Source organism: Phasianus colchicus, chromosome 11, assembly GCF_987193195.1.
Source record: "Phasianus colchicus chromosome 11, bPhaCol1.hap1.1, whole genome shotgun sequence".
Lineage (NCBI taxonomy): Eukaryota > Metazoa > Chordata > Aves > Galliformes > Phasianidae > Phasianus > Phasianus colchicus.
In genome coordinates, this window is record NC_143446.1 from 2131648 (window position 1) to 2153878 (window position 22231).

Here is a 22231-nt window from a genome sequence, read left to right on the forward strand (position 1 = left end):
TGTCAATTTTTTAAAGATCTTGTCTAAAATTTAAAACCTGTATGAATGTAGAGAGGCAATCTGTGCCTTTCTACTAGGCACAGATACACTTCCCTAGTGCATGTAAATGAGCCATTATAAAATAAATCAGTAAAAAGTAATGGATTCTCATAATGTATTAAGCTTTCCAAAGGGCTCATCTACACCACAGAATTTACTGGTGTCTGAGCTGAGCTCAGGATCATTGATGTTACTGGGGAATTTAAATGTTGCTCTCTGTCCCTTTTGCTGCTGTCCTGAAGGGCATCAGTTCTAGGAGGCTCTCATTACCCAGCAGTACTCCCACAATCCAAGCACCCGAGCTAGATTTGCAGTTCCTCCCTTTCCACGTTTGCTGTGAGCTGAGTGGAATCACAGGCACGTGGATAACGTGCGAGGTGACAGGAGCTGCGAGGCTGTCAAGGTGGGCGGCCATGTTGGGCGGCCATGTTGGGGCGGCCAGGGTGGAAGTTTCCAGAAGCTGCTCCTCAGCCTTGCCTGAAGCAGGGCATTGAGCAGGGCTCAGCACTGCTCACCCATCGCCGGCTGCTGGCCCCAGCTTAGCAGAGTTGCATAGGACGGCCAGGCCCCCGAGGAGAGGTCTGCAGGGAGAGCCCCAGCTGCGGCCCTGTGCTTGGGCTGAACTTACTGTTGGAGTCAAAGCGCTTTCCTCTGGCTCAGGGCACCAGCAGGTGAGTGAGGCCCAGAAAAGTGAGACCACGTCAGTGTTTGAGACGTGGAAGTTACCCATTTTCTCTGACCTCGGGGCTGACCTACGGCCCTGAATAACCGCCGGCTGCAGGTCGAGGGCTCTGTGCTACCTGTGCAGTGAGGAGTTACAGATCATTTCTGTGACGACGTGCCTTAGGAATGATTTGTTTCTACACACTGAGTTTGGTGTCACGTGCTGCTATGTGAAGATATTAAAACTGCACCTCGCTGTCATCTGAGGAACTGCAGGGCCCCTCTGGCTGTATCTCCATCACTGGACGTTCCCCAGTTCAGGGAACATCCTGCCCACATTGCTGTACAGTGGCCTTAGGTGTTCCCAGGCTAACCTGGTGCCCATCAGACTGCCTTCTGCCTGAACTACCAGCAACAACGTCACATTTGCAGTATTATTCTTTAGACCATATAGGTGGGAACTGCATTAAACTGTTACCCCTGTTATGAGGCACCTTAAACCTCAAATGTTTTTGGCTCTGAGAAAGTAACTACCAGCCTTAGTTCTGCTGTTATATTACAAACAATTTTGCCAGTTCTGTGGTATGTACTATATATATTGCACGTGTTGCAGAGACAGGAAGGGATGATGGATGGGTAATATGCGGCCTGCTTTCTGCTTCTGTTGATAAGTGACTGATACAGCTGACAAAAACCTAGATTAAGTAAACGGAGCCTATATAACTCAATCAAATTGAATAACTGTTTACATATTGTCAATCGTTATCTGCAGAATTTTCAATTAGGAATGATGGATCTCATTCCTGTGTAGAAATAATGGGCTGGTGCTATCAGGTATGTGGGCAGTAGAATTGGCCATCTGACTGTGCTCATCCTCAGGACTGGAACTGGCGAGAAACAGAAGAGAAACAAATGTTCTTTGGACCAACTGCAGTAATTTTGGCTCCAGCATAGAACAAGAACACAACAAAGGCTTCAGAATTTGGCTCCTAAATATAATCACAATAATCTGTAGACTCTTTTAGAAGCTGTTGTAACTAGTTACTACTCAAGGAGCGATTTCCATCTCATTCCCATGAGCAGTATTTGCAGAAAATATAAAGTATATTTCTATTAGAACAGGAAGAAATGTCTGTCAACATAATACTGCTTCATTTCACAATTCACTGTAGGACGAGAATGGGATTTCAGGGCTGTTGATGTTTTAATTTCATGTTTCTGTGTCCCAAGTAAAATGCTGCATACAAATGATGCCAGTTAAACAGATTTAGCTCGTCGGCAGCTATATCGTGATTGTACCACATGCTAAAGGTGGAGGAGGGCTTATGCCCAGCTCTGTATCATCAAGAGCTTGCTTTTAATTTAGTGACTCGTCTCTGCAGCATCCTGATAACAAAACATGGCTTCAGATTCCCAAGATAACATTGAGTGCCAATTGCACATCAGGGAGAAAATAACTTGGCTTGCAAAAGCCTAGATTGATCCACAAAGTAAGAGCTTATAAACTGTAATGGAAGTGCTGACACAACCAAATGAGATAATACACTCCAGTACAGCTATCAGTGCGGATGGAACATGCAGCACTCAAAGTGTCTCCGATGTGCCCTGGCCATTCATGCTGGAGTACAGCTCTCAACACGGAGGAATTAAGGTGACACAGGAGAGCTCGGTGGGCGTGGGTGCTCTCCCTCTTGGGGGTTTGGCACCCTCTGCTGTCCGGTCTTTGAACAAAAGAGGGTTTGGTTTTGTTTTGTTTTTTGTTTTGTTTTTTAAAGACTGTAAAACATAAAACTGCAATGGAAATTGTTAAATCAGATATTTTGTAATATAGACACCATGTTCTTTCTTGCCACAGCAAAATAGGAACGTTTTTTCAAAATTCTTTTCCCTGCTTTGCAGTTGACACAGTTGCATTGACTCTGTTTCTTGTGAATAAGGTGGGCAAGTATTGGCTCCTAGTCTCAGCACATGGCTGCCCGACCACTCCTGTTGGGTGCAAACGAAGCACAGAAGCTCTGGTCCAGGAGCAGTCTCAGGTACAATCTCAGGTATCCTAGGACAAAGAGAGGTCTTTCTGCCTCAATGGAGTCTCCATGCAGTCATCTCAGAGCGGAGACGGCCTTGCCCCAGGGGAAGTGAAGTGGAGACAAGGGGTTTGATAGCTAACAGCTGGCATGACTGTTCTCACCACACAAGCATCTTGTGCTGCAGTTGATAGTGCTGAAAATTGAGTAGGGCACCTTATGCATGTTTCAGTTTTTTTAGCTAAATATTTATTCACTCCAGTGTTTTTTGGAGGCAATTAACAAATGCTTTCCCTGACAGTGGGACACAAAGCTTCACTTTTATAGCCGGAACACAAAGGAGCACCTATCTCTGCAGCAAGGGGAATTGAAAGCTGACATCTGGAAAACAGGATGCCTGGTGCTTAACTGCCTCTATTGAGTATCCCCTACATTGACGGAGTGAAAAATATTGTATAGAATAGGCATAGCAGCCTTTGTTTGTGATGTATTCAGCTTTTTGGTTATGCACTTTATGCTGCATTCAAGATAAACTTAGAGATGTATCAACTCAATCTGCAGCACACACGGTGCCAGTCTTCCCTCAGTGGGAAAGCAGGAAACTAGTGCCATGGTTTGCCCAGCAGATGTCCTTTGGTGGCTTCAGTTATAAAGTGGCTTCAGGTAGGCTTCTCCAGCTTTCACTTACCACTGGCTTCAATTATGAAATCAAGGCTGACAATAAAAGTAGAACAAAGTACCCTTCTTCTGAGGGTACTGAAATAAGTAGGTCCTAAGAGACACTGCTTGGGTCAGCTTCATCTCTGACTAACATTCCTCTGGCAGGAAGCCTGGAGCTCACAAACACACATGATCCAAGGCCATAGAGACATAAGTCTGTGCAGGCCACATCACATGGGAGCTTCATGCATGATAGGGATTGTCTCCCCCAAACAAGCAAGGAGTAGCAGCTTCTTCCCCTGCACATGCTAGAGCTGGATGGTTCTTCTCAGGGTATTGAGTTCAGCTGGGGCTTGAGGGAGGCTGTTCTCTGCAGGAGCTGCCTGCCTCTGCCAATCTGCTGTACTCTTAGGGAAAAATAGCTTGGGGAATGCAGCTAGAGCGTAAATTGTCACGTGTTTCTCTTGTGTTTCACTTCACTCCAGCAATTTTCACTCCAAATCCTTATCAAAGCATTAATAAATGGATTTACTAATCAAATGCTTTTCTTCTCCATACTCACTCTGCTTCTACTCACATCTTCTCAGACATATGAGGATATCTACAGATGCATAATGTTCAGACTTGCCTGTATTATAAAAGGAAGAAAATACTCAGATTCTAATGAATTTCATTTTTGGAAATACCTATGCTTTTCTGCTGCTCTTCCCATTCAGACTAAATAAAATAGAAGTAGTGGAGAAGGCAGGCCTGGTAGGATTTGCATACAGACTTTGAAACACAGTGCATTGGGTAGTGGTAGTTGAAAAGCAGCTTTGTATTTGTCTCTTTCTGCAAAAGTTGAGTTCAAATCAGAGAATAAAAACATGGCCTTATGGAAAAATAACTCTCAGCCGAGCACATACCTGAAAAAAGACAATAAATGCTTTAAAAATAAATAAATAAGGACACAGGATGAGATAGAAGCCTGAGGGAAAGGAAAAGGTTGAATAAGCTTTTGAGATCTCCAGTGAGTGGAAGACACAGTGCTCAGTGCTGCCTGCACACGGGGCAGTCTGTTGCTGAGCTGAACATTCAGCCACAGCTCGGTTTCCCCAAGCATCAACCAAGACATTGTTTTTATTGATTTATTTTGCCAGCTTCCCACTGCAGTGATAGGATGACAAAAGAACCACCTGTGGGTATCCTAATATATCTAATGCCAGTGGATTTTCAGGTTGAATAAAAACAATAAATCTTTCTAGGCACAAAGAGGAAACCACGAGGAAAGTTAATCTAGGAAAGTAAAGAGCATGATTTAGGAATATTGGGTTTGTTAGAATGAATCAGACTGGTTCACTATCCTCTCTGCAGAGACAGTTCCTAATGGATGGCACACAAGGTGACAAAATAAGCCCCCAAATAACTGTGTGGTGACACTTCAATTCAAGGGCCCAACTCTGCAGCACCAGTAAGCACTGGTCTGCTTCTCACTGCCTTACACACATCACAGACACTACAAATATTAGTTGGCACTTCTTAAGGAATCCAGATCTAAGACAGATGCCCGTGACCGTGCTGATCACTGCATCTATTGTGGGATGCTCCCTGCAGGTCTCGGCTTTTTCCCTATGTCAGCACAGTGATACTGGTTGTACAACCCTCTGTAAAACTGAGAGGAAATAAATAAACACATAAATCTGTTCAATTGTTTGATATGCTCACACAGCGAGGCTAAAACAGCAGCTAGTCAAAGAACATGTGGAATCCAGCCCACTGGGAAACCAAGTTCTCTTTCTCCACAGTTCTTCAGTGTGTTTCACTGCTTCATCCCTCCCATCCACGGGCTGAACCTGTGTCATGGGGTGCTCTCAAAAGTGAGCGTGAAGCTCTTGTGGTAACACAAGGTTCCTCATTCAAAAGGTTATTTTACACTCTTCTGAATCTTTTACTAATACAAGCATCCAGAGTAGCACACATCTGAAAATGTGTTACTCTGCTTTCCCCTAAACAGGTACAGCATATGCTGCGACTGATGAAGCTGTTTTGCTGTTGTACCTCAGCCCAGACCCGTTCTCAGAGATGCATCTGAAAAGGTTAGTTCCTGCTGGGTAGGAATTTCACCTCCCGCTCTCTGCATTTGGTTTCCATGCCTAAATTTTGATCCTGATCTCAGAAATCTAGACATTTTGTTTGACATTCATCTTAGATTTATGCTAACAAGGCTGCAAGATTACATATATGTAAGCACTGCTACTTAGGTACAGCAAGAATGCAGTTTTGCGTGGTCTGGCAAATTATCTGATATGCTTCTTGAGATTCCTGGGAACATAAATAAAAGCTTAGTATATTTAATCTGTGCCCCTGAAACACCAAATAATACTGGTACTGGTTGCCTGCAGGGGTCAAGCCAGAAAATGCACACATACCTACTTTAGACCTGCACTGATTCAGGAAAAAAAAATCAAGCCGAAGTGAAGATGTAAGAGCTCAGGAAGTACTTCAAAGGAAGCCAGTAGAAGAGAAATGCTAGAAACTGACACTCACCTATAACAGAATTCTTAAAGCCTCACATTCAATAAACCCACAAACCAAAAGAAATTAAGCAGCCTTTGCTGCTTCAAGTCGGCATGCTACGGGGTTGTAACAGATCCATGGGCATTAAAAACTAATGGCATAAATTGGTTATTTAAAGCCAATATTGATTTGTTGCCAGATTCTGCATCTCAACAATTGCACTTGAGTGTCCATTTACTTTGCTCAGAAATAAATATTCCTCCCCAGCTGCGTGTGCTCTCTGTAAGGGAAGAATCAGTTTTCACCTCTGGCCAAGGGACGGGCTGTTATCTCAAGCCACGTGGTTCATTGATTTATCAGTGGTGGTGTAAGTACAGAAATGTAAAGGGATGCTGTCATGATCATTTATTTAAAAGGTTTTTTTTGGAAGAAGAATGGTAGTGCTTCCCAGGTAAGAATGTGAGAGGTTTTCTGAGAATTTGAACGTATAGTTAGTTGAGGTGAATTATCTCCATTTGATTTTTCTGTCTGGCAGAGTTAATTTATTTGTACAAAAGTATTTAATGATGCAGAGAGATTGTTATTGGTGGTTTAATTATTGTTTTGATCAGAGCTTCTGTATGGCTGGTAGTACACTTAATAAGATAATCATACTTTTTCATCTGTTAATGAGTCTTTGGAGTATTCCCAGCACAGATTTAAGTCTTCATCTTTTTCCCGCTCTTGGTTTAATTTCTGTGGTTTTTTTGGCTTGCATAATGAAACGAGGCGTGCAGCTTCACTGCTGTTTGTAATCTGTCTTCCTCATCTGAGCAGGGCTGATCAGGATTTTCTAAAACTGAGCAACATTTATAATTTGGAGAAGAAAATGGCTTTGTCTATAAATTGAAACAAAGAAACAGGATATTTGCTCTTAGGTAAATGGCAATATTGCTGTTGCATAATCTTGTGGCAGTGTCTGAGCTTTGCCAAAAGAAAGCATATTGCCTACCTTTCTTTCCCATTCACATATTTTAAAGAAATACATTTCCTCTACCTTCTTCCAAGAGCTAATTGGTATTATAGTCCAACGAAGGAAAATACTGACAATAGTCAGTATCTTAGCAAAGGAACAACTGACTTAAGTAAAGGGTACTTGCATATTTGCTGTTGATCATCACTACCTTGTAGGTATGTTGAACTGTATGAAGCTGGAAAGTGCTTAGAAATGCTAAGAGGAGAACCATAAAAGAGCAAAGTTGGCATCACAAAGTTGGCATCACAAAGTTGGCATCACAAAGTTGGCATCACAAAGTTGGCTTTGATTCTCTGTAGAGACAACTATTCCAGTTGTCCCAGTGATGTGTGTATTAAGTTGTCCCATACTCAGCTTTCCTCTACTTCGTGACTACTTGTTTTCCCTCTATTTCATTTTTTTCTGGGCTCAGATAGCCTGGGTCTTACTTGCTTTGAAGCCAATACGTTTCTGCTCCAGTGGTGCAGATACCAAGGTGGCCTACACTACAGAAACCTATGGGCCATAAGGGATGCAGGGAGGCCACTGGCATCTGAATGCTGGTGCACACAGTCTGCCAGGTGAATTGGCCTGGGAGTTGGGAAATTCCTCCTCCTCCTCCTCTGGAATCTCTCGATGCCATGCAATAAAGCCCTACGTTTACACCAACACATCCTGGAGTATGATGCTTCCCTCTGTTTGCCTGTTGTGCTACTATCACTTGTTAGCTGAACACCTCCCAGGAACTGGAGGAGTTGTAAACCTTGCAGAAGCCCAAAGTGAAAGCCACGCAGTGAAATCCCACCCAGTGTTAAAAGCTTGTAGTTAAAAATAAATCAAGAAAGCAAACTCAAGGAGTTAAAGAGAAATGTAATCCGACTGTAATATTAGAATCCAAATCTATCCAGGAAGCCTGACCTGGTTATTCAAACCATTTTACCTTTTTGGAGATAAAGCAAAGCAAATCTTTTCCACAACTTAATATTCTTCCAGCAAGAAGTCAGTGTTTTCTTAAGCATGCATGAGCTTTAGATTCATGTGCGGAGGTTTCTTCTATCGTGAGAGCAGAACAGCCTTAACCATACCTTGTGATGCTGCTGGAGTGGTTCCACACAGCTGCCTGAGGCCAAAGGCTCTCCTTGGTCAGTTTTTAATGCTTCACACCAGCTTACTTTACAGCACACACAGTTTGTGCTGTGGTGTCTAAGAGCATCCATACACCTCTCACTGCAGTCCATGAGCATTTTGTAGGAGACCTCACCTCTGCCAGATGGTTGGCAGCACTTCATAGAGGTTAAGCATGCAACGGTCCTTGCTTGGGTGTGCATCCATCTCCTTACTGGTACATCTTAGAGAGCATCATTGGGAATTGCAGAAAATGCAAAACAAATCCTACTGCTTGCCAGCATGCAATCAGTGTATGAAGCAAACAGCTAGAAGCAATCCCTTCTGCACAGGAGCTACACAGTACGTTCTGCACCAGTAACATGCAGTAAGCATCACATGGTTTGGAGCTTAGAACAACCTGCATTACAGAGTATGTTAGTCCAGATTTACTTGCAGAGCTGGGTGATGGCTCTTTGTTCATTCCTTGTGAGGGCCTCTTCTGGAGTGCCTCACTGCCTTGTACCCAGTAAGTGCTTCACTTCACCTCAGAGAGCTGCCAGCTTCCAGAGGCCAAAGGAGACCTGCTAACATTCTGGAACTTAGAAAGAAAGGACTGGAAGGAACTAGAGTGGAGGAACAGGGCTTGCTGTAGCTTCTTGTGTTTTATCTGGTATTGCAGGCCTGCTGAGTTAGAAATAATTTCCTATTCAGTACACATGGGGAACTGAGGAAGGGGCATCAGCCACATCTGTCTGTGAGCATCTCGGGGGGGACTGTGTGGTTCCTAAATGTTTCTTCCCCTAAAGCTCTCAGCTGTAGCTTAAGATGTTCTCTCATCTCCACTGTGATATGTATAATGTATCCTACATCTGAAAAGTCTTTAACTGTGAAAAAAAAGGGAAAAGGTGGCAAGTATTCTAATGGCCAGTGAAGGAAATATGAGGGCACCCCATACCACAGGGAAGGTGTACGATGGAGTAAAGCTGCTCTCTCTTAATAGGGGCAGCCTTATACCATTATCATAAAACTTCCAAAGATAGCTTCTGCTGGTAGGCTGGAGAGAGAAAGTATTTTTACATTCCCCTTTGCAGAACAGCATTTAAGCTATGTAAAAGCTCATGTGCTTTTATCTCCAGCTTTGTGGAGGGAGACTTAGAAAAGGAGCAGGATTCCAGACCTGAAGACTGGACTGTCTTCAGGCTCAGCTTGAGGCTTGTGTCACTGCATCTGTGACTTGTTTCCTTTACAGAAACGGTTCAGCCTTCTGTCATTATTCAAGTTAAGTCTAAATAACCTAAACAAAACGCAAGGAGAAAAAAAATGTATATGAAAAGTGAGCAGCATCATGGCAGGTAAAAGAGCATGCCTGGGAATGGAACTGGAAGGAAGGCAGAAGGAAGATGTCTCGAGCTGCAGGGACCATTTGGAGATGCACCTAGCTGCGTGTGACCTGAAACCTGTTGTGCTAAGTCTGGACTTCAGCAAGCAGGCAAGAGCAAACCCCTTGGGTCTCAGCTGCTGCTTCCTTCCATCTTCTTGCCCACAGCAGGGGGGTTAAAACTAGATGATCTTTGATGTTGCTTTCAACGCAGGCCATTCTATGATTCCATTCTATGATCTTATGGCTCAGCCTGATCAGTCACATCTGCATGCTGATGGGATGCCTTGGAAAGAGAGCTGTTTTGAGTATCTGAAACAGCAAGAAGTGGTGTCTCTGTAGCCATTAATATCCTCAGTGCCCATGACGTGCCAGTGCCTGGCACCTGCTGCATGCTCTGGAGCACTTTTTGCGAGGCCATGGCTGGAGGTGGCTGCAATGAGTTGCACTCATGCTGTGTGCAGTCAGTGTGCTGCTGCAGCTGCAGAGGGGAGGTCTGCATGGCTCATCCTATGTGTGTGTGTTAAGGCTGGGGATGGACAGAATGCCTGTCACAGGGCTGCCAGCTGAGCCACTCGCCAGCCTTAAACCTGACGTCATTTGCAAACTCTATACAGCCTGAAAACAGGAAGAGAGAAGCAGAAGTCCAGGGAGTCACAGGAGGTGCCGTTATCTTCTGGGATAGAGTGTCTGATGCACTGACCTCAGAAACTCCAACAGCAGCCACCTCACTTCAGAAAATGCATCTGGTTGCTGTCCCCAGAGCTGTGTGTGCTGCCCATGGGAACATGGAGGGCACTGAGTATCAGCAAGTCTTCGTCAGCTTTTGTTCTCTAGCACTGTAGAATTCTGTGTATTTTGGAATGAGACATGCCAGTATGCTGTTCTAAGCCAGTAGCTGAACAGATTCAGCAGCATTTGCAGAAGTCCTGCAAAGTAAGTTGACAGCCCTGAGCTGAGCTCCTGGTGCAGCTGGGGCAGCCCAGCTCTGTCAGGTCCCTCTGGGCACCCTAAGCCCTGCTGTGTGCCCACAGCTCTCGCTGTGCCCCTGTGCTTGGTTTCATAGAATTGTAGAGTTGTTTGAGTTGGAAGGGACCCTTAAAGGCCATCCTATCCAACTCCCCTGCAATGAACAAGGACACCCACAGCTCCATCAGGTGATCAGAGCCGGGTCCAGCCTGACCCTGAATGGCTCCAAGGATGGGGCATCCACCAGCTCTCTGGGCAACCTGTGCCAGTGCCTCACCGCCCTTACAGTAAAAAACTTCCTAATATCCAGTCTAAATCTTCCCTTTTAGTTTGAAACCATTTCTCCTTGCTTTGTCACCACAGACCCTGCTGAAGACTCTGTCCCCTTTTTTCTTACAACCCCTTTGGATACTGACAGGCCGCCCTCAGCTCTCCCCACAGCCTTCTCTTCTCCATGCTGCACAGCCGCAGCTCTCAGCCTGTCCTCACAAGGAGGTGTTCCATTCCATCGGTCATTTTCGTGACCCTCCTCTGGATGCAGTCCAACAGGTCCGTATCTCTCCTGTACTGAGGATGCAGTACTCCAGGCGAGGTCTCACCGGCGCAGAGCGGAGGGGCGGGACCCCTCCCTCGCCCTGCTGGCCACGCCGCTTTTGCCGCAGCCCAGGATAGCGGTTTCCTTCACAAACACCCACTTTTGTCCCATTTCCTTAACGTGAGGGAGCGACGGGGATCCCGGGACCCCGATCCCGCACGGCGAGACCCCCCTCCAGCGGACGGCCCGTGCCCGGAGGCTTTGTGCGGAGCGCTGCGAGAGCCGCGGGATGCTGCGGGCATCGCTGCGCCCGCGGAGCGCGTTCCTCCCGGGGGCGAGCGGAGCTTGGCTCGCCCCCGGGAAGGACGCGCCGAGCCGTCGGTTCTCCCCGCCGCCGCCCGGCTTCCGTTAGCGGCCGGAGCAGGTGAACGGGGGGCAGCCGGGCCGCGACGGGGGAAAGGCGGCGGGTTCGGGAGAGACCCGGAGCGCCCGAAAAGCCGCGAGGGGAGGGGAGAGGAGAGGAGGGCGGAGGGGCGGGGGGGGAGAGGCAGCGGCGGGCGCATGCGCTCTGCCGGGCCGTGCCATATTGGAATGAGGCGGCGAGCGGAGCGCCGGGGAGCCGGAGCCCCGGGAACGGCGGAGGGCTGGAAAAACTCTCCGCAGGTGAGGCGGGGGGCGGCGGTGTCCGCCGGCGGGCGGAGCGGGTCGGCCCGCAGCTGGTGGGGACGTTTTGCCGGCGGAGCGCGGGGCCCGCGGGGTTTTTCCGGGCTCCCGAAGTTTGGATGCGGGGAAAAAAAAGGCGGCGAGGAAGGAGGAGGAGGAGGAGGGAGGAGAAGGAGAAGGAAAAGGAAAAGGGAGGAGGAGGAGGAGGCAGGAGGCAGGCGCGGCGGGGAGGCGGCAGCGCGGGGGGAGCAGCGCCCCTCCGGTCGCGTCGCGGAGCGATGCGCGGGGCTGCCCGGCGCGCAACTCGGCGCGCTCCCGCTAGGAGCCCCGTCCCGCGGCACGCCCGGCCCCGAGTTGCGCTCCCCGCGCCCGCCCCGCCTCGCCCCGCCCGAACGGCCCCGCGGGAACTTTGTGCGCCCCGCGCCTCCGCCGCTCCTCGCCCCGCGCCCGCGGGGGGCCCGAGCCCACCGAGCGCCTCGCGCTCGCCCCTCTCCCCTTCAAAATGGCGGTGGAGGGGGACCTTTAAACGCCGCTCCGCGCCTCTCCGCACCCCCGCCCGGCCTGGCCGTGCCCCGGCGCGCGTCCCGCCCGGCGGCCGTCGGCGGGCGGAGCGGCGCGGCCGTTCCCGAGGCCGCTTCCCGCAGCGCCGCCGCGGGGCCTGCGCGTCCGCATCGTGTGCGCGCCCGGCGCTGCGCTCCGCTCCGTTCCGCTCCCCGCGGCTCCGGCCTTTGTCCCGCGAAGCCGCGGCCGGGCCGGGTCCCGGGGATGCGCGGCGGGGCGCGGGGCGGGGCGGGGGGCGCGGCCGGGCGGTGCCGTGCGAGTTCCCGAACTTGGGACCGCGGCTCCGCCGTGAGCGGTGGAAATAGCGAGAGGAACGGGAGGCGGCGCGCGGCCGTGCGGCTGCGGTCCCGCGCGATCCCGCCCGGCCCCGTTCGCTCGGCTGCGGGCCGGCGGTGCCGCTTCGAGCGCATTACGGAGCGGCGGTTCCGCCCGCGGAAACTCGTCGCCGCCGTAGCGGGGCCTGACGCGGTGATCTCTGTGCGGGACGGCTCCGGCCGCCTGGCTTCGGGCGGCGCGGGGCTGCGGCACCTGTCCCGGGACCCGCCGCGCCGCGAGGAGCGCTGTGCGGGACGGCGCTCGGACGGGACCGTCGCGGCGGTATCGGGGCGGCGGGACGCGGTCCGTCCCCGCACGGTGGTTTGAAGCGGCCCGTCCCGGGGCCGGGGAGACCGATGCGGAGATGAGAACGTACCAATTGCCGGTGCGCCGTGCGGTTCCTGCGTGGCTGTTGTTGCTGCCGTAGGGTTTGCAGATAAAAAAAAAAAATAAGAGTGAGCGAGCATCCATCCGTCTGAGAGATCGGCTGCGGGAGGAGGGCTCAGGGGCTTCCTGCCCTCGCTCAGCCATTTCCTCTTTTACTTTTGGTTTGCGAATCGGTGCTGTGATTGAAGGCTGAGGAGATCTGGTTGTTCCCGGAGCTGCCGGCTCCCGGGCACGGCAAGGCTCCCGCTGCCCTTCTCACCCGCGCTGGGGCTGTGCTCTGCGTTCCCCGTCTCTGAGCTGTGTGCTGGCACTGGGTGCTGAGCTCTGGGTACCGGAGCACTGTGTGCGTGCGGATAGCAGGCGGGCACTGCATTGATCCGTGCCGTTCTTCCTCCGCAGCTTTTTCCCCCTCCGCTCTTAATTGACCACCGCCGAAGGAGGAGAGTTCCGCAGAAGCACGTTTGGTGACACGCTGTATTGGCTGCCTTGTTATGTTGTCCCGAGGCAGCTCTGATCGCAGCGTTTGCCATGTGTGCTGCTTGGTGCTGCCCGGCTGGAGGCATTGTCCTCAGGTGGTGCTCTGCAGGCACCCGCGGCTCAACGACACCGTGCTGTGACAGCAGCACTAAGTGTGCTGAGTGAGGAGAGCTGGGAGGTGTTTGGTGAGGGTTGTTCTGGTAGGTGATAATATTGCAGAAAAAAGTTGCATTCCTGTAACGGTGTTTTTCATTTAATTATGCACTTTGACTGACTCGAATCCCTCATTTTTTCCAGCGCTCAATTTTCTCTATGTTGATAAACCCTATGAAGGAAGCAGAAGGACTTTAGCTATTGTTTATTTGATTTAAAATTGTTTTTGGTTCCAGGAGTGTGTTACGATATAGGCAGACATACTCTCACATGCGTTGGTTGTTCTTATTTTTTGTCCTAATATCTGGTTCCAAATGTGTCCCTATTCATGTATGAAGTAGTGAGCTGTTCTGGTGGTGCATTACTGTAAGTGATGAGATGTGCCCAACACAGTCCTTTGGGCTGTGGCCAGGAGGGATGGACAGGGTGAGGTGTGGGACGCCGTGCTGCTGGGCCACCAGAGCCCTACCAGTGCCTGCACATCCTGCAGCATCGCAGGCCGTGCTGTTTTGTTCCAGGATTAACTCTTCTCATTGCTCTGCAAAGCATTGCCAAGCATGAGTGCAACTGGTGCCCTCGGAAATAAGGGAAGTGCAGGTTCAGTTGGAAGTGTTACATACCTCGTGCTAATTACCCAGCTGGACAGAACTCATTAACTCCTTTTAAACCAAGGCAGCAGTGAGCACAGATATGTGAAAGCCCTCCCTGCTTCTGGGGCACTTTTTCTCCTGTTCTTGCAGAACAGAACTGAGCCACGTGAGCAGCTGGGCTGTTTGGTCCAGCAGCTGATAAGTGAAGTCTGTTTTCTTACATGGTTGTGTTACGTCTTAAATTTGTTAAACTTCTTAAAAATAGGTTTGAGGGATTGGAGGGGGAATTCTGAGTTTTCATGGCTCTTTTGGCCAAACGTTGCTCTTTGTTTGAGTGTGCTCTCATGCAAATTGAAGTGTGTATTTTGTCACTCCTCTTAATGAAAACCAGTGATTTTGGGGAAGCAGCTTGGCTAAGTGCTTGAGTTCAGCATCACCATTGATGATGCAAGCCAATTCTAGATAATTCCAGCCTAACCACTAGGCTGGAAGGATGATGTGCAACAGTTGGCCGGTTTGGTTTCATTTTCTCAACCAGTTCAGCTTCTTTCAGTAGGAGACAATGGTGGAAACTGAAAAAACGGGGAAAAAGGTTGCTTGTTGCTCATCCGGTCTGGGTACAGAATTGAGACAGGAACGTAATATCTGGGAGGACAAGGTGATGAGAAGAACAATCAGCTTTCCTCATTGAAGTTAATGTTCCTTGGTTTAACTCTTTATGCATCTTAAATTGAAATGTTGTCTTTGCACCTGCTTCTCTAAGGTACAAATATTACTTAGCTAAGTAAAATGAAAGTGCCGTTTTTATTACTAATTGGAGTCAAATTTCCATCTAAGTGCAGCTTGATGTAAATTATAACCCTTAGGATTATCCAGTGAGAAATACAGAAATTACCTTTTTATAGGAAAGCTGAGATTTTTATTTAAGCGTTCAGACAATCTATTGCCTTTCTGCCTTATTTCCAAACAGTGGTAGAATTGTACCGGGAACTATTTTTAGCCTATTGAGAAATGGCAGCATTTCACAGACTAATAAGCTTTTGTTTAAAGTAATTTGTATAAATGCCATTCTTTTGTGTTCTTATATAGATAGCGGCATCAAGATATGCTTTGTCAGTCTTGATCATGCTGATATGCAAATGTGAGTGATGTGTAACGTAACAAAGCAATGTAACAACTGCTTCTCAGCTGCTGTGGGCTCCTTCCTAACAGAGCAGCAGTGCTGGTGCTTCTGCTCGGTGTCTTCACACAGAGTTGCAGAGCACGCAGCAGGCAGCCCAGCACTGTGTGTTGGACTTTGGAGTCCAATACATGCTGTATTTTCTGCTCTAAAGGGAGGAATGTGTTTTGTCACAACGCAGAAACTTCCAACAAACTGCACGGCAGAATCCACTTTCATCTATTAAAATTAACCCTTTTCAGTTCCTATGAGAATAGAGGTACTTGAAAGAGAAACACCAGCACGGCCACTGCTGGGGGTGGCTGGGAGCTTCCTGTGCTGCAGGAAGAAGTGGCTGCACCTCAGGCTGAAGCTCCAGATAACCCTTCTGTATTCTTATTGTACCAGGTATGATTTTACATGTCTCCTACCCGTCCTCAGCTCTGCTTTCCAAGCCCCTCACTGCCTTTGATTGCATCTCCTGCTCTTGCAGCCAGCACTGCCTGCTGTGTCAGGGTACAGGTGTGCTTTGGGTTGATAGAATTGTAACATATTTTCTGTTTTCTTCTCTATTCTTTGGGGTTGTTAATGAGTACAGAGCTGATGCTCAGAGAGAATTAGTCATAACAATTTCAAAATCTTCAGTCGCAGCAGCTGATTTAGGTCTTATTCTAGGCAAGGTCATTTCTTTCTCCATGTCTTATTACTCTGCCTTTAATTTTATCCTCTTATTATCCTTCTGTGGTTCTTAGCAAGCAACATCAATTTTTCATCTCTTATACAGTTCTGTGTAGTCTTAAAACTTTGTGTTTCTTTCACATTTCTGCACTTGTCTGGATTACTGGAAAAGCAGGACTAGGTACAAACTCATTAGTCCTTGTATTCATATTGTGAAAAATGAGTTGTCTTCCTGTCATCATCACCTATCTTTATAACTGGCCATCAGGATGGGAGATGGGCTTCCAGAAAATGCTCCGAAATGCTTCAGGTCTGTGTAGATAATAACAGAAGGACAGTGGTGTGTCTGTGCACCCTGAGCATGGGCAGGTTTGCTTTCCTCAGCAGTTGTGCATGCAGTGAGGGTGCCACAGTTGTGCTGGGTTGTCTCCTTGCTGCTTAGAGCAGGCACTGCTGTCCTGTTCTGTCAGGGAGCACAAGGAGCAGGGGCTCCCTGTGTGTAAACCAGAAATGCTGCATCCATTTCCTATGCGTTTCCATTCTGGTTTTGAGCACCTCTGCACCTGAGGTGCCTATTAAAGTTGGTTTTGGCCTTACTGGGTTGTGTCATATCTTGAATAAAACTGTTACTTGTCCCATTCTCCCAGTCCTTGGGTGAAGTGTCTGTGCTTGGGTCTGCCCTACTGATAGCGATATTGAGTTTAACACTGATACTGTCACCATTAAGAAAACACGATGTGGAATTTCTCAGGTTGTAAGGTTTTTAAAATGCTGTTGACAGAGCTGTGTGTGCCAGGCTCCCAGCCATGCAGCAGTGCAGTACATCACCCATACAAACGCCCTGACCATTTTCCCAGGGTTCCTTTCACAAGGCCATTTCTTCCCTCGGCAGCTTTCTGTTCATTTTGTGTCTCTCTGCTTTGCTGCCTCCAGCCCCTTGCAGAGGAACACGTCTCCATTCAGAAGGCCATTTCCATAAGTGTGAGAGCTAACGCAGTGCCCTGTAAGAGTTCAGGTTTTGACACTGCAGAGGTGCTGAGCTCAGCTTGGGTATGCTGTGAGGCAGTGTTTTTTCCTAGACCAGGCTCAGCCCATAGATGTGAGGTGCTGTAATTTCCACCCAGCATCACACTTTCCCCTGAATGTTTTGCTAGCAATTGAATATCCATACAGAGCAAATAAAGGCTTGGGGTGTCACCAGAAGTGTTTGGCTTTCTGTCCATCACACAGTGAGAGTTTGGGCAAGGATGCTGAGATCTTATGGCTTTGACGTAAGGGAGATTGCTTATGGAGCAGTGAATTACCCAGTGCTGTAGAATTACCCCATGTCCCAGTGTGGTGGGGCCCTTGGTGCATGGTGAGGGCCCCCACGTGTGGAGCCCATCGAGGAGGTGAACTGAATGAGGTTCAACAAGGCCAAGTGCAAGGTGCTGCACCTCGGTTGGAGCAGGCCCAGCTCTGTGTGTGGAATGGGAGAACAACTCCTCAAGAGCAGCACTGTGAAGGTCTTGTGGGTTCTGATGGATGAAAAGCTGGATGTGAGCCAGCAGTGTGCTCTTGCAGCCCAGAACACCAACTGCATCCTGAGCTGCATTAACAGGGAAGGGATTGTCCACCTCTGCTCTGCCCTTGTGAGGCACCACCTGCTGTGCTGCATCTAGGCCTGGGGGCCCCAGCACAAGAGAGACGTGGGACTGGTGGAGCTGGGCTGGAGGAGGGCCACCAGGATGCTCAGAGGACTGGAGCACCTCTCCTGTATAGACAGGATTAGGAAACTGGGGGTGTTCAGCATGGAGAAGGCTCCAGGGAGACCTCACTGCAGCCTTTCAGTATTTGAGGAGCGTTAATAAACAGGAGGGAGAATGACTTCGTGCAACAATAGGAAAAGGGGGACTGATTTTAAACTGAAAGAGGGGAGTCTTAGGTCAGATATTAGGAAGGAATTCTTCATTCAGAAGGTGGAGATGCTCTGGCACAGCTGCCCAAAGCTGTGGGTGCTGCAGGGAGAGGACTCCCTAAGGTGGCATTGTCAAGAAGAGGGCATCATTTGATTTTCAGAGACATTTTTTATTACATCCTGCTGCGCAATTAAAGATGTCTGATTTAATTACCGTGTCTAATGATTCCAAAGTTGGAACTGAATGGAAGCCTCTTATATCTCTTTCATGTTAACATTTTAATAATAGAAATAAAGTTGTATGTGCCAGCAGTGATGCCTGAAAAAAAATCCACTCAAGTTTGGGGGGTAGAGGCTGCACAAATAATGAAACAAAAAAAATTGTTTGGATTTCAGAACACATTTTATGTCTGTAAATATTCCAGCATTGTCAGGATCAAGCTTCGAAATCGTACTACTAAAAATAGAGGAATCTTTTGTAGCTGCTCTCTGTCTCTTGAGCCCTTAGGCTCCAGTCTTGTTTTTGACTCTGTACAAACAGAAGTGAAAAAGAAGTCTTGAAATGACAACTGATTTTCATGTAGTTGCATCACTGCTGATGCTGTGGTAAGAGGCACCCCATGCTCCCTATGAGATGCTCACTAAAACCTGTGCTGTTGCAGTCCCCAGGCCTTTAAGTCTCTTGTGATTTAAAAGTTGTATTGTTGAAAGCTGTTGTCTCCTTTTTTTTTTTCCTAAGCTTTACTTATTTGTTAGAGGAGGAACAGGAAGGAAGCATATTGTTTCATGCATGATAACAGAGGTAAGGCCGTATTTTTCTGACGTTGCCTGGAGAGAGAGAATTTCATCACATAGCATGGCTCCCAGCGCCGCAATTCTGTGTGTAAAAGCGGTGGAGGAAGCTGCTCTGCCATCCCAGTGTGTGGGTGCAGAAGGTGGGAGGTGTCAGGGATCCCATGGGGGCATTCAGGAGCACTGTATGTGTTGGCATCTGAAGTTTCTAGAAATTAATATACCCAGTCACACCTATTCTGGCTTCAGAGCCAACCCAGTGTGTGCGTTTTTCTCAGTTTTCTAGATTTAGTATGCCACCTTTAAAGCCTTCTTGCTCCAAAATGTTCTTAGCCTCTTATGAAGCTTAACGTACTGAACAGGAAAGGCTTGGCTGCTGCTTTACACCAGAAGTGTGTTCTGTGATCCAGTCTGTGAGCTGAGAAATACCTGTGTTCCTGGGCTCCCAGCTCCTTGTTATTGCTGCTTGGGCACGGAGTTGCAAAGTGTGCTAAGCTGTGATGGAGCTTGGTGATGATTTTGGCATCCATTTGGGTGCAGAGAGGAATTTTTTGAGTTGTTGTTCTAACATTCCTCCTGTGGATATTTGTTTCTTTCCATTAAAAACGTATTTGGCAATCTGAACTGAAACCCCTTGAAGACAAAAAAGTGTATTGGAAAGCAGTGGGAGAACTCAGGGCTGCAACATGAGGGTGGACCTCAGCCATGCACAGCCTCCCCTGCTGGAGTTAGTTAGCCCTGTGAGCATGGAGGAAGGCACAGGAACACAACAAGGAGGGTGCAGGGGTGTGATTAAAACACACAGTGTTTTCAATGTGGTTTAAAGGCAGCACAAACGGTGCTTTTTGAAGCAGTCTGCTTTGTGTGCATTTGCTACTGCTTAAGATTATTGATTTCATTTCCCAGGGGAAACACCTTTTAGGAAGATGCAGAGGGATTCTGTTGGTGTCACTGTCAGCGTATCGTGACACAGACTTTGCTTGCAGGGGCAGCTTGGTGGGCAGTTTTCCTTTTAAAAAATGGAAAGCAGAAAAAGAAGTGGGCTCACGTGCACAGCAGGGACAGGCTCTGGCACATGGCCCTGGGTGGTGATGCCTCCCCTGGCTCGAGCTACAGGTGCTGCTCTGAGTAGCACTCAGAAACCCAGCTCATCCCCAGTACTTGGGAGCTCAGCATTACAATTTATTTGAAGTACTGTAAAAACAGTGCCGTGTTCTTGTTGTATTGGATGTACGCATCTTGCTTGCTGCTCAAGTACTGCTTGCAAGTTCATAGGCAGGCTTCTGCTTCTATGAAAAAGCATTCTTCCCTCGTTTTGTCTTTTACTTGGTATACCTGGTGCCTGCCTGTCTGTTTTTATAGAATAGCTTGTGCTGTCAGTTGAGTTGCTTTCATAAAGCTGATAATTAAACAAACATGCAATTAGAAACTAAAAGCAGTTATGCTTTCAGCTGGAGAGAGCAAGTGTATAATCACACTGCTCATCCAAACAGCTTCCTGGGAGCATCAGGTTGGTGGGAACCCATGCATTTGCATTTTGAATGCAAAAAAAAAAAAAAAAAAAAAAAAGGTCAAAATTCTTTCAGCAAAAATCACCTTTTTCTACCAAAGATGGGCTTGCTTCCACCCAGTCAGGTCTGAAATGGGAAGCACAGGTGGCCTGTGGTTTGGATAAGTTCAGAAGTGCACGGATTGGGAAGGTCAGGGCCTTACTGTGCTGCAAACACACAGCAGTGCATCCTCCTCCTTTGTTTTCCTGCTGCCTCCAATTGCCAATCAGCCATGAACTGCTAACTCCCAGCAAGATGGTTTTCCCTACTTCTCTTAAACTTCCCTGTGCTGTGACTTTCTTACCTTGGTCAGGAAGGCTTGGCGTGACTGCTCCTCAACCTGACTTTATCAAAATATTGCTGCACAGTTGAAAGTGCGGTTGTAACTAAAGTTTTCTGACAGTTTTTCCTTGAATCTCTGTTAACTTTGGTTTAAGAAACAGCAGGAGCTTAGGCTGAGGCTGCTCCCGGGGATGTAGACATTGCACCGGATAAAATGTAGCACTGGGAAAGCAAGCTCGGCTGGGTTAGCTCTGCCTCTGACCCGCTGCCTCTCCTCCGGAGGAAAGGACAAGAGTGATACACTTGGCTCACTGTTAAAGCAGCACAAGTGCTCCAGCAAGAGCTGAGAATTGTAGCGGGCAGGAGGCGGGACGCATCTTCTGGGGCTCTGCAGGCTGCCTGTCCAGCTTTAAACACTGACATGGAACACTGTGTTAGAACAGGAATGAGATCACATCTGCCCAAATGCAGGAAGCCCTTAACAATTCTGTGGAGCGGCATGAGGAAGGTTAGATTTCCTCTCTGTAATTTCAGTGGGTTTGATTTGCTTGCAGTGCACAAGATGTAATGATCTGCGCTGCTTACCTGCAGCTCTTGCTTGGAGACCCTCCCTTAGCAGCATTTTCCTTCTGAAGACAAAAGCAACTAAAAGGATAAGAAGAACTGCAGCTTTGGACTGTTGAAGTTTGTCATTGTCATCTGGATGTAATTGCAATGAATATAGTTGCCTCTTTTAGTTAAAGTGGTGTATTTAATTTTGTTCCTGATGGTTAAGTCTGGTTTCTGGCCAGTATGAAGTCTGCAAAGAGCACATGAGAAAGGCTGTCATTGCTGCTTTGTGCACCTGGGCCTGCATTAGGCCCTGTCACAGGTTTTACAGCCATGGCTTTGGAACTCCCAGCCCGAGCTGTCCTCACACAGGCATCCCCAGCTCTGTCACACACCTGTCTTGCTCTGTTAGAACTGGTGCAGGGACAGCATCCTCCTTGCATCTTGTCAGGGTGTGCAAGGCACTCACACTGCTTAAATGTGCAGTGGCAGCTGGAGGAGCTCTCATGTCATGCATCCCTCCTTGGAGGTTTTCGGGAACCATGGAGATGCAGCATCAAGGGAATTATTGGCATAATGGCATGGTGGGAATGGGTTGGTGGTTGGACTTTGGAGGTCTCCATGATCCTTCCAGCTTTCAACACAGACACGACCCAGGTGGCCTTTCCAGCTACCTGCCGTAACCAATGATTACTTTGGAGAAATTGATGTGCTCTACAATTTCTATCTCCCCTCTGCTTGGTGACAGTTTCTCCTAACCATCAAGTCTTCTGTCCTTACGTGGAAGATTCTCCCCCTCAATTTTATGTAATCCATTTATCCAAGATATCCATGTTTTTTAAGATACACGTATGGGTGTGTGTGTGTAAAGCTGAAAGATGCTTCACCAAGCAAGTGAGAAGTTGGATGTTGAGTCTTGTTTGAACTGTAATCTAGGACAAAATGTTGATATGTTTTAGTAATGTAATAAGCACTTTAAGGCTCATCATTTAATGTATTTTAATAACCATGGTGGCAGCCAGAACTTGCTGCTGGTGGCAGTGCTCTCCAGAGGTCACGTAGAAAAGCTGGGCAGAGGTGCTGAGTCAGGAAGGTGTGGGTGAGTTCCCATGCCGGGCTCTCAGGAAGTGCTGACATGTCCCACATGCTCAGGGCAGTGCTGGGCCATGACTGCTGTGACCACGCTGAGCTCTCGATCCCTCCAAGCTCTGCTTCTGTCTCCATGACCTGTGTGACATCACGGCACAGCAGTGTCACACTGCGGGGGTTCTCCTCTGGGTACCATTCTGCTGCACCAGGAGTACTGCGTCCGG

At 48.2% G+C, this 22231-nt stretch overlaps 1 protein-coding gene across 13 annotated transcripts in view; it reads left to right on the top strand.

Annotated features, from left to right (window-relative positions):
- The first annotated feature begins 370 nt into the window (after nucleotides 1-370).
- The window catches only part of SFMBT1 (Scm like with four mbt domains 1), a 76011-nt gene continuing 54150 nt past the window's right edge, over nucleotides 371-22231 (top strand). For 2 of the 13 annotated variants that reach the window (XM_090147911.1, XM_090147918.1), the window contains exons 1-2: nucleotides 372-710; nucleotides 5380-5461. The gene's annotated coding sequence lies outside the window, so the exon portion shown is untranslated. Of the gene's footprint in view, nucleotides 711-2601; nucleotides 2739-2834; nucleotides 3390-5379; nucleotides 5462-11159; nucleotides 11290-11425; nucleotides 11529-16714 lie in introns of those variants that run through there. The other 11 variants (XM_090147919.1, XM_031609433.2, XM_090147912.1 and 8 more) reach the window with 10 other exon arrangements.